This window comes from Myxocyprinus asiaticus, chromosome 34 (genome assembly GCF_019703515.2).
Source record: "Myxocyprinus asiaticus isolate MX2 ecotype Aquarium Trade chromosome 34, UBuf_Myxa_2, whole genome shotgun sequence".
NCBI classification, from domain to species: domain Eukaryota; kingdom Metazoa; phylum Chordata; class Actinopteri; order Cypriniformes; family Catostomidae; genus Myxocyprinus; species Myxocyprinus asiaticus.
Genome location: NC_059377.1, coordinates 21,405,765 through 21,419,515, shown reverse-complemented (window position 1 = coordinate 21,419,515; position 13,751 = coordinate 21,405,765).

Sequence of the window (13,751 nt, the reverse complement as noted above, 5' to 3'; positions counted from 1 at the left end):
AAATCTACAAAATCAATTCTTCATGATAAATTATGGGGGGGTGCTGCCCTTCTGGAACTGCCTGAGGGCAGGCTTTTTCCCCACCACTCTAGGGCTGGGAGGGGGAAAAAAAAGGAGAGGGAAAGGGCAAGTGGAGTGAGAGAGAGAGAGGAATAACCTGGTTCGCCGGTGCCCAGATACGCTGTTGCCCGGCCCTCAGCCACTCTCCAACCTCTGGCGGACGACAGCCGCTCCTTCCCGGGCGGACCAGAGCAAGTCCTCTGACCCCTGGAGGATGGAAGGCCCCTCTGAGTTTTGGCGGCCGGTAGGGAACTCTGCCCTTGGCAGTGGCTCCACTGCTCCAGGCGGCCGGCAGCGAGCCTCTCCTCCCCTCGCGGCCGTTCCTCCGTGTCCAGGTGGTCGGCAGCAACTCCTCTGTCCCCCGGCGGATGGCCGCGGCTGCTCCTTTGGGTTGGCTGGTAGTGGCGAGGACTCCACGACAGTGCATCCCTCCTCCTTCTCGGGCTTCGGCACCAATGTAACATGGTTAAGGATGGGAAAGGAGGAGGCGGGAACCAGCTGAACTGTCAAAATAATATTTAATGAAACAAAAAGACACACAACATAAATACACACATGGCAGCCGCATGTGGCTCTCTCTCTCCTGAACTGCCGCATTCACTACACTTATCCCTCTTCTCGGCTGATCAACCCGACTGGGGGCCGGGCGTGCGTATAAGATATGACATCATCTGTCATATTTTAACTAATTTTGTTCAAAAATCAAGAATCTGGAGGAAACAATCTATCTAAATTAATTTATAATATTTTTAAGCAAATCCCATTTATGTTCACATTCCACACTTTTATTATTAGTTTTAAATGTTACTTTCTCCATTTGGTATATTTCCAAAATCTTTTCTCTCCATCTTTGAAATTGTGAGGGTCCTGGGGGTTTCAAAGCTGCTATTCTGATTACCATAAATATATTTTGTTCCATTTTGTTTCTTAAGGACAATGGCATTTTACCCAAAATAAGGTTTTCTGGATGTATTTCTATTGTGCAGTTAAATATCAAATTAACCTGTCTAATCACATCATTCCAAAAAAGTTGTCAATTTAGAGTACTCATATAGTATTTGACTTATGAGCCTTCCCCTTTTGCATGCTGTTGTATTTACTTTGAATAAAAGGTTTTATAAAAAAATCTCATTTGTATCTTCCAAGAATATTCCCTCCAAACACTGGATTGAGTAGTATGGAATGTATTATATTATTTTTCTTCCCAGTCTTGCTGACTAATTTTTATTTTTATTCATCCTCCCACCTACATATAATTTTGTTCAGAGTACCCTGTATATCTCAAGTGCACTCTTTAAAATTCCTAACATTTTTATTGGATTAGTTGTATTGGATGTATCAATTATATATAATTTATTAATGGATGCATTTCCTTTTTTATTTCTTTTACTTTAACTTCTGTTAATAAATATGTTCTTACCTGTAAATAATTAAAAACTTGTGAATTTGGAAGCTCATAGTTTTTTGCTAGGTTTGAAAAGTTATCCATTCCTTTATCACCGAACAGTTGGTGATATATTTCAGACATCTATCTGCCCAAAACTTAAATATATTATCTAATCTATTTGGCATGAAATCAGGATCTTTAGCAATTTCTTGTAAATTAACTATATCTTTATCAATTTTATGATTTTTCTTTTTTTCTAACCAAATTCTAAAATTACTATTAATACAGATATTATCTATTGATTTAAATTAGTTGCTTTGTTTGGGTAGGATCAGGGATATACTAATAGATTCCTCCATTTGATAAATTTGCATCTTCCTCCATTTCACTTTAGATTCTTCGTTCATCCAAATCAATATAGGTTGAATTTGGGCAGCTTTATAATAATTTATTAAATTTGGGAATTCTAGTCCTCCAAGCCTTTTTGACAATTTAAGACTAATTCTAGGTTTCCTATTATTCCATATATATTTACAAAGTAGTTTATTCCATTGTCTAAAAATACTTTTTGATATACTAACTGGTAGATTTTGGAAAAGGAAAATAAACTTAGGGAGAATATTCATCTTTATAGTCTCTATTCATTTTGAAATCAGTAGTAGCCTATATTTATTTGTAAGAGTTGTGAATGATATATAAAGTTTTCAATTCAAATAAATATAAAAGCTTTTATATTTTAAATAAATGTAACCTTTTAAAATAAATAAGCCTGTGTGTTCTTGTTTTGGGCCTATATTAATTCACTTACTCATTGATATACCAGCTGTTTTATATTTTTTTAATCACGTTAAGAATTTGTTTACAGTTGTCCTCTTGAGCTCTTGTAGCAGCCGTTGTTTCTTCTTGTTGTGTAAATGTCTTTAGTTGCTTCATAATTTTACAGTTATCCCTTGTACTGTGTAAATCATGTGTTAAGTCTTCATGATTTCATGCTGAACTCTTGAGCAGTATAAATGCATTTGATTTTTTTATATATATTTTTAAAACAATGTCTTGTGCACAGTTTAAATGAATTTAAATTCTTATTTTCATAATCATCAGCTTTCAGCAGAGAGGTAAATCCCGCTGAGTCTCTCACAAGAAGTGAATCGCGTTCTCTCACACGACTGGTTGTGCACTGCAAACGTGACTCATTCGTGTGCACGAGTGCGTAATCTAATCTTAAAGTCAGGATAGAAGCCTGAGTTGACAGAGAAAGTTGATGAGCTGCATCATGGTACCAGTTAAACCTGATTGGATTGGTTTGAATTTGTCAACCTGAAACCAATCCTGAAACCCTGAGTTCATTCAGTGAACTTCATGGTACAGGCCTCTGGGTTCGATTCTGCCTTTTGTCCCACTTTTTCCCTATTCTGTTTCCTGTCTCCACTATGAATGTTTCCTTTATTTTTCTTTTAATATTGCCTTTAATACTACATATAATAGTAAATAAAAACAAATATAAAGGTTGATTTCTGCGCAGTGATTTGGTCATAGTTCGGGGTGTTGAAAGTTTGAGCCGAGAACAATTAACCATGATTTTACTATAATAATATTTTAGTAACCATGTTTTTTGGTGAAAACCATATTTTTAATGCAATTAACGTGTTAAATTAATTTTGTGTTAATATACTGTTGTAAGGCTGGCACCAGAATGTCTACACCCAAAAGGCTCTGTGAGAGCCAACGTCATAAAACTCTCACACAGATGAGCATCTCCTCCTGAGACAACACACCCTACTGATTAAGGACCATAAACGCAAATCTCACTCACATCTGCCCCCTCTCTCACATCAAGTCACTTTCGGGTCACCAAAAACTAAGTTATGACTTATCCTGTTCTGTAATGTAAAAGGTTTTCTGATCATACATGTTTGGTATCATTCAAGAGGTCTCAGTGCAACTGGTAAAACGGTCTCATTCCCTTTCAGCAAAGTCAAATCACAAGTAAGATCTAAGAACTTAGTAAAATACTGTATTCTATCAGAGGCATCTTTTTTACACTGTAGTAACCTTTAATAATTTTGTGGTTACTATGATACTACAAAACACCATGGTGATACTATGGTTACTGTAGCAAAACCATGGTTAATTTTTGTAAGGAAAGCTTAGGGTTAGGTTTAGGGAAAGAGCTTGGTGTAGGGTGTCTATGGAACTCTAAATAAACATGCTGCAGTAATGCCCCTTAACTGTATGCTTGTATTTAATTAGGGGTGCAAATAGTATCTGCCACTATTTGCACCAGGGTGCAAATAGCATCTAACACTATTTGTACTTAGTACAAAGAAGCAATATCAGTGTTAACCACCACACAATTGCATGGAGCCCCTGACGCCCCGGTCAGAAAGCTAAGCAAAACGCTCAAGGGGAGCGGTTCAAATGCATTGTGAAGGCAAAGTACTGAGGGTTCACACATTTGCGCAATTCCAAACATTTGAATCTGCTTAAAGTTATACAAATCTAAAAATGCAACACAGTACCACAGAAATGTAGGAGGTGACAGTGTATCCCCCCCCCCCCAAAAAAAAAATATATATATATGTATGTATGTATGTATGTGTGTGTGTGTGGGTAAATATTGCTTTTGTATTACTGTATTTGTGCATATAAATTATATTTATTGTATTATAAATAAAATTTTCCCTTGGGTTCATGTAGTGGAAAAACTGTGGAAAACATTCATTTATAATCTTATCTAGATTTTTCCTTCATTAAACATTTTGAATGTTCTTGGCTACAATGGCTGTAAAAAAATATTTTAAAATTATGATCTAAAATCACATTTATGTAATTTCCCACTGTGTAAGTTGAAAGGGGGCCCCGGCTTGAGGGTTGCTTTAGGGGCCTTGGAAGTTTTAACATCGCCCCTGCAAAGTAGATACTTTTGTTGCTATTTGCACTAAGTGCAAATAGCCTCTGCCAATAAAATACTAATAATAATATAAGGCATTACCAAAGAGTGTTCTTCATTATTACAATATTGTTGCCTAATAGACTGTGCAGAATTACAAAATCATGTCATAAACAACTAGTAGTAATTGTTAGGTTTTATGTTGGCACATTTTACAGCTTACAGCCTTCATTTATGAATTTACACAGAAAGGGCGGTTTGCCAGGGTGATTCACTGTCAATTTACTGGCTTTTAGAAGAGCTTTCTTGCCTTTAACCTGCAGATTAAACAGAGCCGGTCTTTATGTCAGTAACCTATCAGCATATTGGCAGTTTTTATGGTGTGGCACTGATTGCAATGGTTCGCGGGAAAACTGTTTCTGGTTTCTGTGATGCTGAGTACAAGGAAAAGATGACCATAGGGAATAAACATTGGGGTCATTAGTTCATGTACAAATGGAAGTACACAAGAAAAATGCATAAATGCTCCAACATTTCATTGAGTTGTCTAGAAATTGCTTCAGGAATATGTCAAGCTTAACCGCTAGTGTGTGCTAACTGTAAGGTGACCAGATTTCTGAAATGTAAAACGGGGACATTTCTAGTTCAGTGGTAAATATGTCATTGAAATTTCATGTTACTTATCTATGAATTAAAAAAAGGGGGACAATTTGGATATGTATTTTGACCATGATGAATGTAGTAATGTGAACTAGTGTTGTCAAACGTACCGGTACTTCGGTACCAAGTCGATACTAAAATAATAAAAGATGTGTTTCTGCAGTACCGGTATTACTGAGCACCGACTCTATCCGGAACCAGCGCACAGTATGACTGACACACAACTGCTTTAAAATGCTCACAGGCTTATTTTGAATGTGTGCTCTGTTACTCCTTTTACACTGAAATGAAAAATTTATCAAATTAAAATCATGACATGTCCTAGTGTAATTTATTAAACTGCTAAAGGCTGCAATTTTGGCTTGGATGAGCTGTGTACTGTATAAATCCGACCGCTCATCCACTAGAAACTCCACAGACATTGAGAATCATTCATGTATCAGTTGACAAAGCAGAGCATTAATACACTGTAAAACACATATTACATGTAGACTATATATTTATATAATTAAATCACAGCATTTGCACTTTAATCTCAACCAAACTTTATTTATATAACATTTCAAACAACAAATTTGACCGACGTGCTTCAGAGTAATAACATTTAAAACAAAACATTTCAAAATTACCACATACACAAACACCAGTAATCTAAAATACAGACACTCCAAAACTGTGTCCTACATTTCATTTGTCAGACTCAAAGGCCAGTGTAAAGAGATGAGATTTCAGACATGACTTAAAATGGAGTTAATTAACAGAGGTTCGGGAGGAGCATGTTAATTTTAATCTGACAAATCACGGCCCGCGAGTAGGAGTATATAAGCCGCTGCTTACCTGCTTCCTGTGACAATTCTCCTGACATCCCTCCTCCACCCCATCTCCAATAAAATGTAATAACATATTGAAAAGTTCTATTTTCACTTGTTAAAATTTTAAGAATTAATTGATTATACACCATTTTAATGAAATTAAATTAAAATTTCAAACATGGAGTTCTGGAAAAGAATAATAATTATTAAAATAATTATTAAATTATTAAAAATAACTAAACTGGTGTGTTCAATAGCACATTATCATATTATAAAATTTTTGCTGTGGCATTGAAATTGGTATTGAAATGTCAAATTGGTACCGATTTATTGGTCGGCCGATGTTAGCTTTCACAGATATATCATATCGGCGTATATGTTTTCCGATATGCGCAGATATGAAAACTTTTAATGTAATGCAGAAGACAATGCTTGGGGTGATTTAGAGTTGGTGTCATAACGTAGTTTGTCCAGCAAAGCGTGCTCCGACTTCATTGTTTACAGAGCTGAGCTGACGGTGGTTCTGCAGACAGTGCGGTGTTAAGCGGTGTCCTCAGGGTAAGTTGTTAACTAGTTTGTGAAATACATACTGGAAAGTTATTAAACAATGACCCTATCATTTTCTCTTTTCAATATAACTAATATTACGTTAACCCTGTCCCTGACAACCATGTCATGTTTATCACATCTGTTTGCTATGTTAGCCAGCTATAGATTTTCAGTGCAGTCAGTAAAGTAGCAGATTGAAAGGTAAGCAGAGCATCATTTTGCAGCTCAGCAGGCAACGGTGCAGTGGAGGATTGTGTCTGTTGAGTGTTGATTTCACACTACGTTGTTACCTAGTTGGTGAGACGCAATGCTGGAAAGTAAATAAACAATGTCCATCTTTTACTCTTCGTGGCAACGAGCTTATAGCTAACTAGATAACCACGTAGCTACTTTCATATCTTGTCAGCTGAGTGGAAGCTAATGTGTAAACATGTATTCACCAAACTGTTTTGTTCAGGATTCACAGTTTGGTACCCCCTGCAATCGAACAATTCCAGTCATTACATTTACAAAATGTAATATTTAAAAGTCTGGTTTTCCACCGTTTCCCCTGAACTTGTATAGCAGAATACGGTGTAACACCACTTCTGTTTATCTCTTGACTCGGCAGGTGTAAATGCTTCTTGTTTTACAACCTGCCCCTAACTTACTGATACTAAACAGTATTACTGATGTTTATTTAGCTATTTATTGTATTTGAATTTATTCTTTATTTAAATGGTCAGCAACTGACTGATACTAAACAGTACTGATGTTTATTTACCTATTTATTGTATTTTTACTTATTCTTTATTTTTTCAGTGTTCATTTCTAGAATTGGTTGACAATATACAATAATAATATCAAATATTCTTTGATAAAAATATTTGTTTAAGAAAGCAGCCTTCTGAGTACCTTTGCATAGTCATATCAGTGCAAAATCAGTGCACAATCCACATAGAAATGGTCTGTTTTCATTCCAGCTCAAAAATTTACTATATCAGACACTATATCGGTAATCAGTCAATTTTCCCCCTCTAAAATTGGAATCGGTCTCAAACATCCCATATCGGTCAGGCTCTAGTACCGACTACTGAAATTTTGGTACCGTGACAACACTAATGTGAACTATGGTATATCATACTCTGTTGAATATGTCTCAGTGAAATTCAGATACGGCGGTAAAGTTGATCATTTTTAATGATCTGTAACATATGACTTTATTCTTTTCTACACTGTATACAGTAGACAACATTGTGGCATAAAAGTGAACTAAACACAAACATATATAAACAATGGTTGAATTTTGGAGCTATTGCAGCTGACTCCACAGCAAAGGGTCCCTTGCCCTTGGTCACACTCTTTACATCAGTCGTCTTACTCTCTTATAAAATTCCTTCTCTTCTCCTCTTTTCCTTCACATTTACCTGACACTTTCCTAAAAGAAGGTAGGCTGTTAACTTGTTTTTGAGTTTCAAAAGAAATGAGCTCACTTGACTACCATTTCCCTCAGCATTACAACTGAAATCAAAGGGGGGGTTGCCCCCTTAGATGCCTCATATTGTTGGGGATTTTTTCCACTATGTAGTCATGACACAAAGATATTCTATATTGTATAATAATAATAATTATTATTATTACACCATTTCACCTAACTGTTTCTATCAGTGATCTTATATGGTATCTCATATGGACCTGTTTTTTTCTTAATTATAACTTTTATTTTGATCAACTCTTATGCATTCTGATGATGCTTCTTTTCAGTCACTTGTTTCCCAGCAAAGCGCAATGTAATCTATGCTGTAATGTGATGACTTACATTTATTGTTGTTCTTTGCAAATACTTTATTATACATTTAATAAATTTTTCCATGTTATTAATGTCTTATTCTTATTTTAAATGCATTAATTTTATATAATACATAACAATATAACTTCTTTATAACATAGCTAGTATGTGCCTCACTGTTTCTTGCTCCCTGAGGCCTGTACCATGAAAGTTGCTGAACGAACTCAGGGTTTCAGGATTGGTTTCAGGTTAACAAATACAAACCAATCCAATCAGGCTTAATTGATACCTTGACGCAGCTCATCAACTTTCTCTGTCAACTCAGGCTTCGATACTGACTTTAAGATTAGATTAGGCACTCGTGCAAATAAATGAGTGACGAGTGACAAATCGTGTGAGAGACTCAGCGGGATTTACCTCTCTGCTGAAAGCTGATGATTATGAAAATAAGAATCTAAATTCATTTAAACTGTGTACAAGACATTGTTTTATATATATATATATATATATATATATATATATATATATATATATATATATATATAAGACCTTATTTTGCCACGTGGAAGTAAGCAGCGGCTGCATTTCTGGTGAATGTGTAAAAGTTCCGCAGTCATTAACCACAATGTAAATACATAGAAGGATAATAATACCAGAATTTAGTGATATAAGTTTATAAACTATCACACAATCGCAGCATGTACAGCAGAATGATGGCCTAATGTCAGATAATTTTCTAACTTCATCATTTAAAGTAAAAGAGTAAGTAAATCATTCATTTTTTGCTGTGTGTTGAATTGAAGAGACGGCAATAAAATCTGCTTCTTACTTAACCGAGATCGTGACGATGCAGTGCTTCTCGTCTCCATGTAAACCTCCATTTATATGTACCTGCATAACCTCCAATGATGCCTTTATTTGTTTATTTCCAAAGCCGATGTCTCATAAGTCAAGCTGAATGCGAGATATGCGTGTCTGTTTACTACACACTGCTAAGAAAGAGAGAATGATCTCTGACAAGAACGGAGAGTAAAATGTGTTTATTAATTTGCCAAGATGAAACAAGATGCAGGTTTGGTGCAAAGAAAAATAAAGCAGCATTTTCCCGGCATCTTTCTTCTCTCTGCTGGTTGTGTAAAGTTTGTGGAGGCGTGTCAGATGGCACGGAGGACTGTCCTGTCAGCACCTGATTTCATTCATTCTGCCTGTGCAATAGTGTGCTTAAACGATGGCAAAATGCGATATACGGTAAAACTATATGCGTTCAAAACCAATGAGTTTATTAAAATCATAATTAATGATAATAATATGACAATATATATTGCCAGCCTGTGATATAAAGCAGCATAATGTAGTATTTTTGTATTGCTAAAATAGCTGGAAGTGGCTTATACCGGAAATGGTCCACATTCAAGGTTAATAATGGCGGCGTCCTAGTTTAGCTAAATAAGTTTAGCTTATTTAGCTTAGTTTAGCTAAATAAGGTGGATTTTCACTTTGCGGACTGGTTTGAACAGGGTAAAATTACGGGGACATTTCTGGGGACAGCTCCAGTCGGGGACAGACCGTCAAAAACCAGGACTGTCCCCGGAAAACAGGGACATCTGGTCACCGTAGCCTACAAAAAAAAAAAAAAAAAAAAAAAAGTGGATGAAAAGCATTATAATTATGAATATTTAATTTAATTTAATTTAATTTAATTTAATTTAATTCCTCCAAAAATTCACAAGCCGGCCACGACGAGCTCGGTTTAAATTAAATAATCACTTTAAACAGATTGTTTTTTTTTTCTTTCTTTTTCTGGGGCTATAAACATAGATTTTGCTGAGGAAAAACAGGAAAATCGCAGAATCTGAGTCATGGGAACAACCTAGTCAAAGGATAAACACTTCTTTGACGACCAAATTTACTGGGGTATAAAAACATTTGATATGAGAACGCCTAGTTTTAACTTTTGAAGCACTCTGACTATAAATGCAGTATATTAGCCTACACCTTTTAGCTGACGAGTGGCATCTCGTTTCAGGTTGGTCATTAAAGTGCGTGGGGATAGATAAAGACAAGTTAATGCTAGTATACAGTATAGCTCAAAAATACATTTGGTTAAAGTTTTGTCTGTCATTTTAAGTGTTTGACCTGGTGTGAAAACACAATTCGCAGTACCTTCTTTCCGTTTAGGCAGCCGTCACATGAGCATATTTTCACCACTAGTCTATAGCGACACCATGTGGTGATCACAGAGAATACACCAGCCTGTGTCTGTACTTTGCTGTAAATCTCTTACCAGACCCCATTTGGAGATTAAATAGGGTGAAAAGAGCTGAACAACAATGATATACAAGTAGAATCGGTTATTTTAAACTATGATGTAGTTTTATGCCAAAAATGTAATTTAGATGTAAACTGAAACAAATCTTTTGTGTTCTTGTAAGGGAAATCCAAGTTTCATATAGGCCACAATTTAGTGCATGTTCCAGCACAATTCTCCATGACAAAACTGGCCTTTGAAAGGCACAGCCCAGAGAATCTATTTTTGAATGCATCCATTCGCTTTCCTGCACAGAGTTCCTGTGGGAGGGCCACTAAAAATCATGGGAAAATGTCCTTTCCTTCAGTTGTTTCTTTTACGATTAAGGGTCTCTGCTTCAACTACAAGTGCTTGTAGAACTCTTAGTGGCAGACTCTCTTCACACGGATAGGAGGAGATAAATACAGAGCAGGGCTGACAGGTAAGACTCATCATTTACAATAAGCCATGTTTTCTTTGCGTAGGGTTCAAGTCTATTCTGAACATTTAATGAGAGAGAAAATAGTTAATCTACCTTCTTAACACAACAATTAATATGATATTATACCCACACTTTAATTTTAACTAAAATTAACACTTTATAATCACTTTATTAATAACATAATTACATTATATAATGCTAAACATAATGTATATTCAAATAATTTAATATTTTGTCAACTTTGAAACATGTTTTTCATATATATTCATATTTGAATGTACTACTGAACAGTGTATAATGTTTGTTAATATATAAATTTTTGGCAACACAATAAGGTTCCATTCATTAACATTAGTTAATGTATTAGGTAGCATAACTTACAATGAACAATATCTTTTATAAATAATTAATTAATCTGTTAATGTTAGTTGATAAAAATACAATTGTTCATTGGTAGTTCACGTTAGTTCATAGTGTTAACATACATTTTTAAAATAAAAATTTGTACTAGTATATTAAATTATACTTAACCAAGATTAATAAATGCTGTAAAAGTATTGTTCATTGTTAGTTCATGTTAACTAATATTGTTAACTATTTAAAAAAAATGGAACCTTATTGTAAGTGTTGCCATTTTTTACACTTGTTTAAGCTACTGATGAAATTAATTCTGTTATTTGCTTTTAATGTCTTATGAAGAAAGAAAGAAAGAAAGAAAGAAAGAAAGAAAGAAAGAAAGAAAGAAAGAAAAACTACACTTGAATAATGAAGACAAGGGGTTAAAAGCTGTTTTTGAAAATTGTTTAGTGGTGTTTGAAGATGAATAGTGATAACCAGTTTCCTGGCACTGTTGCATGTCTGTGATCTAAACTTTCTGAGAACTAATTTTTCTTTATAATATAAAACATAAAAACTTCAGAAATTCCCTTGGGCTAAACACTGTTTCAGCTAAATCTATTTAAGATAGTCCATTAACCAGTCCGCAAAACTATTGAAATAATACATTAATTGTGATTTTTTTTTTTTTTTAAACAGATCTGGTTTGTGTGCATGTAAGTGGAAACAAACAAACCAGGCCTTCAGCCAAAATAAATGAGAAAATAAACAAGCAAACAGATAAGAAAAGTTCGAGAACTAACAGTGTTGATGGGATGTTTACACAAATGCGAATCATTCCAAGAGGGAATACGGTGCATGGACTCCCATGGGCCTTCTGTGAAAAGGGACAGGCTTTCTTGTTAGAAGTACATGCATGATTACATATTATTACGCTCCCTACTAACTCTCATTGCAATGAGGCCAGAGCAGGTCATCCATAGTTTATTCTCTCTAGCATTGTTTTGAAGGTAATTTAGCCTCATTTACTTGATACTTACATTGGTTACAGTTAAAAGGCCCTGATAATTACACAAAATAATTAAAACAATCAATGTAATAGAATTTAGTAATTAAAATGTTATTGTCAGTGTTCAAATATATGCCTTCAATACATGGAATTTGTTACATTAAAAAAGGAGCTCATTATTGAAATACGTTTAATAGTTTGGTGTAAAACGTAACTGGGTTAACAATTCGATGGGCACAATGTCTCAACCTATTGGAATCACTTTAGTACAAAAAATAGCCTACGTATGTTACCAAATCCAACTCACTTAATTTATTGGAGAGGATGATAAGAAACAGAATCAGTCTGTATGTCGTTAATTCTGGACAACCTGAACGATCAGAGATATTAATCTTTGAGGTTGTCCAAAGTGTGACTCATGATGTTTACTGATGTCTATCTGGCTAATTTAGAAAATAGAAACAACATGTTTTTCCACCCTATCTCATGAACTAGTAATAATTCTATTGAGTTAGCCATGATGGCAAAATTGTAAGCAATTGTTCAAGTTGGCTCGGTCAAAAACGTACAATTTTAATTCCCTTGTAGAAAATTCAACCAACCAATGAACAAGTCTAAGTCCTAACCTAAACCCCAAATCTAAACCTAACCAGAATTTAAATTTTTATGTAAATAGGAACTGGAGCTGTGCTCCAAAAAAGTACCAGCAAAGTAATCCATATGATTCAGACACTATATTCCAGGTCCTCCGATGCTATATAGCTTTCATATCTGGTCTATTCGAATCTGTACATTCATAAGTTGTACATTTTTGTACAAGCTAACTTGAATGATATCTTACTATTTTGCCATCTGGTTAACTTATAATGTATGGTGAACATTGCTACTCAAGCCTTTCATTCAATATTATGTGATATAATGTGATTTCGGAGAAGCTGTAGATGTATGGATGTATGACATTTATTAAAGGAATAGTTCACCCAAAAATGAAAATTCTCTCATTATTCACTAACCCTGATGCCACTCCAGATGTGTATGACTGTCTTTTTTCAGCAGAACACAAATTAAGATTTTTAGAAGAAGATAGAGCTCTGTCAGGTCCTTATAATGGAAAAATATGGGTACCAGCACTTTGATGGTCCAAAAGTCACATTTAGGCAGTATAAATGCAATTCCAGTTTTCGCTTCCGAATTATCGCATGATCTCGCCGACGCACTTACGTCACGCTACCGCTATGAGATGCATCAGCTGCTGGCAGGAAGCGCTTTTTAAAAGTGAATTACATTTTAATTATTGATTTATTTTTTACACAAACTTATCGGTTTGCTTCAGAAGACATTCATTGATCGACTGGAGTCATGTGGATTACTTTTATGCTGCCTAAATATGACTTTTGAACCGTCAAAGTTCTGGCACCCGTGTGCTTCCATTATAAGGACCTGACAGAGCTCTAGCTTCTAAAAATCTTAATTTGTGTTCTGCTGAAGAAAGACAGACATACACATCTGGGATGGCATCAGGGTAAGTGAGTAATGAGATAATTTTCATTT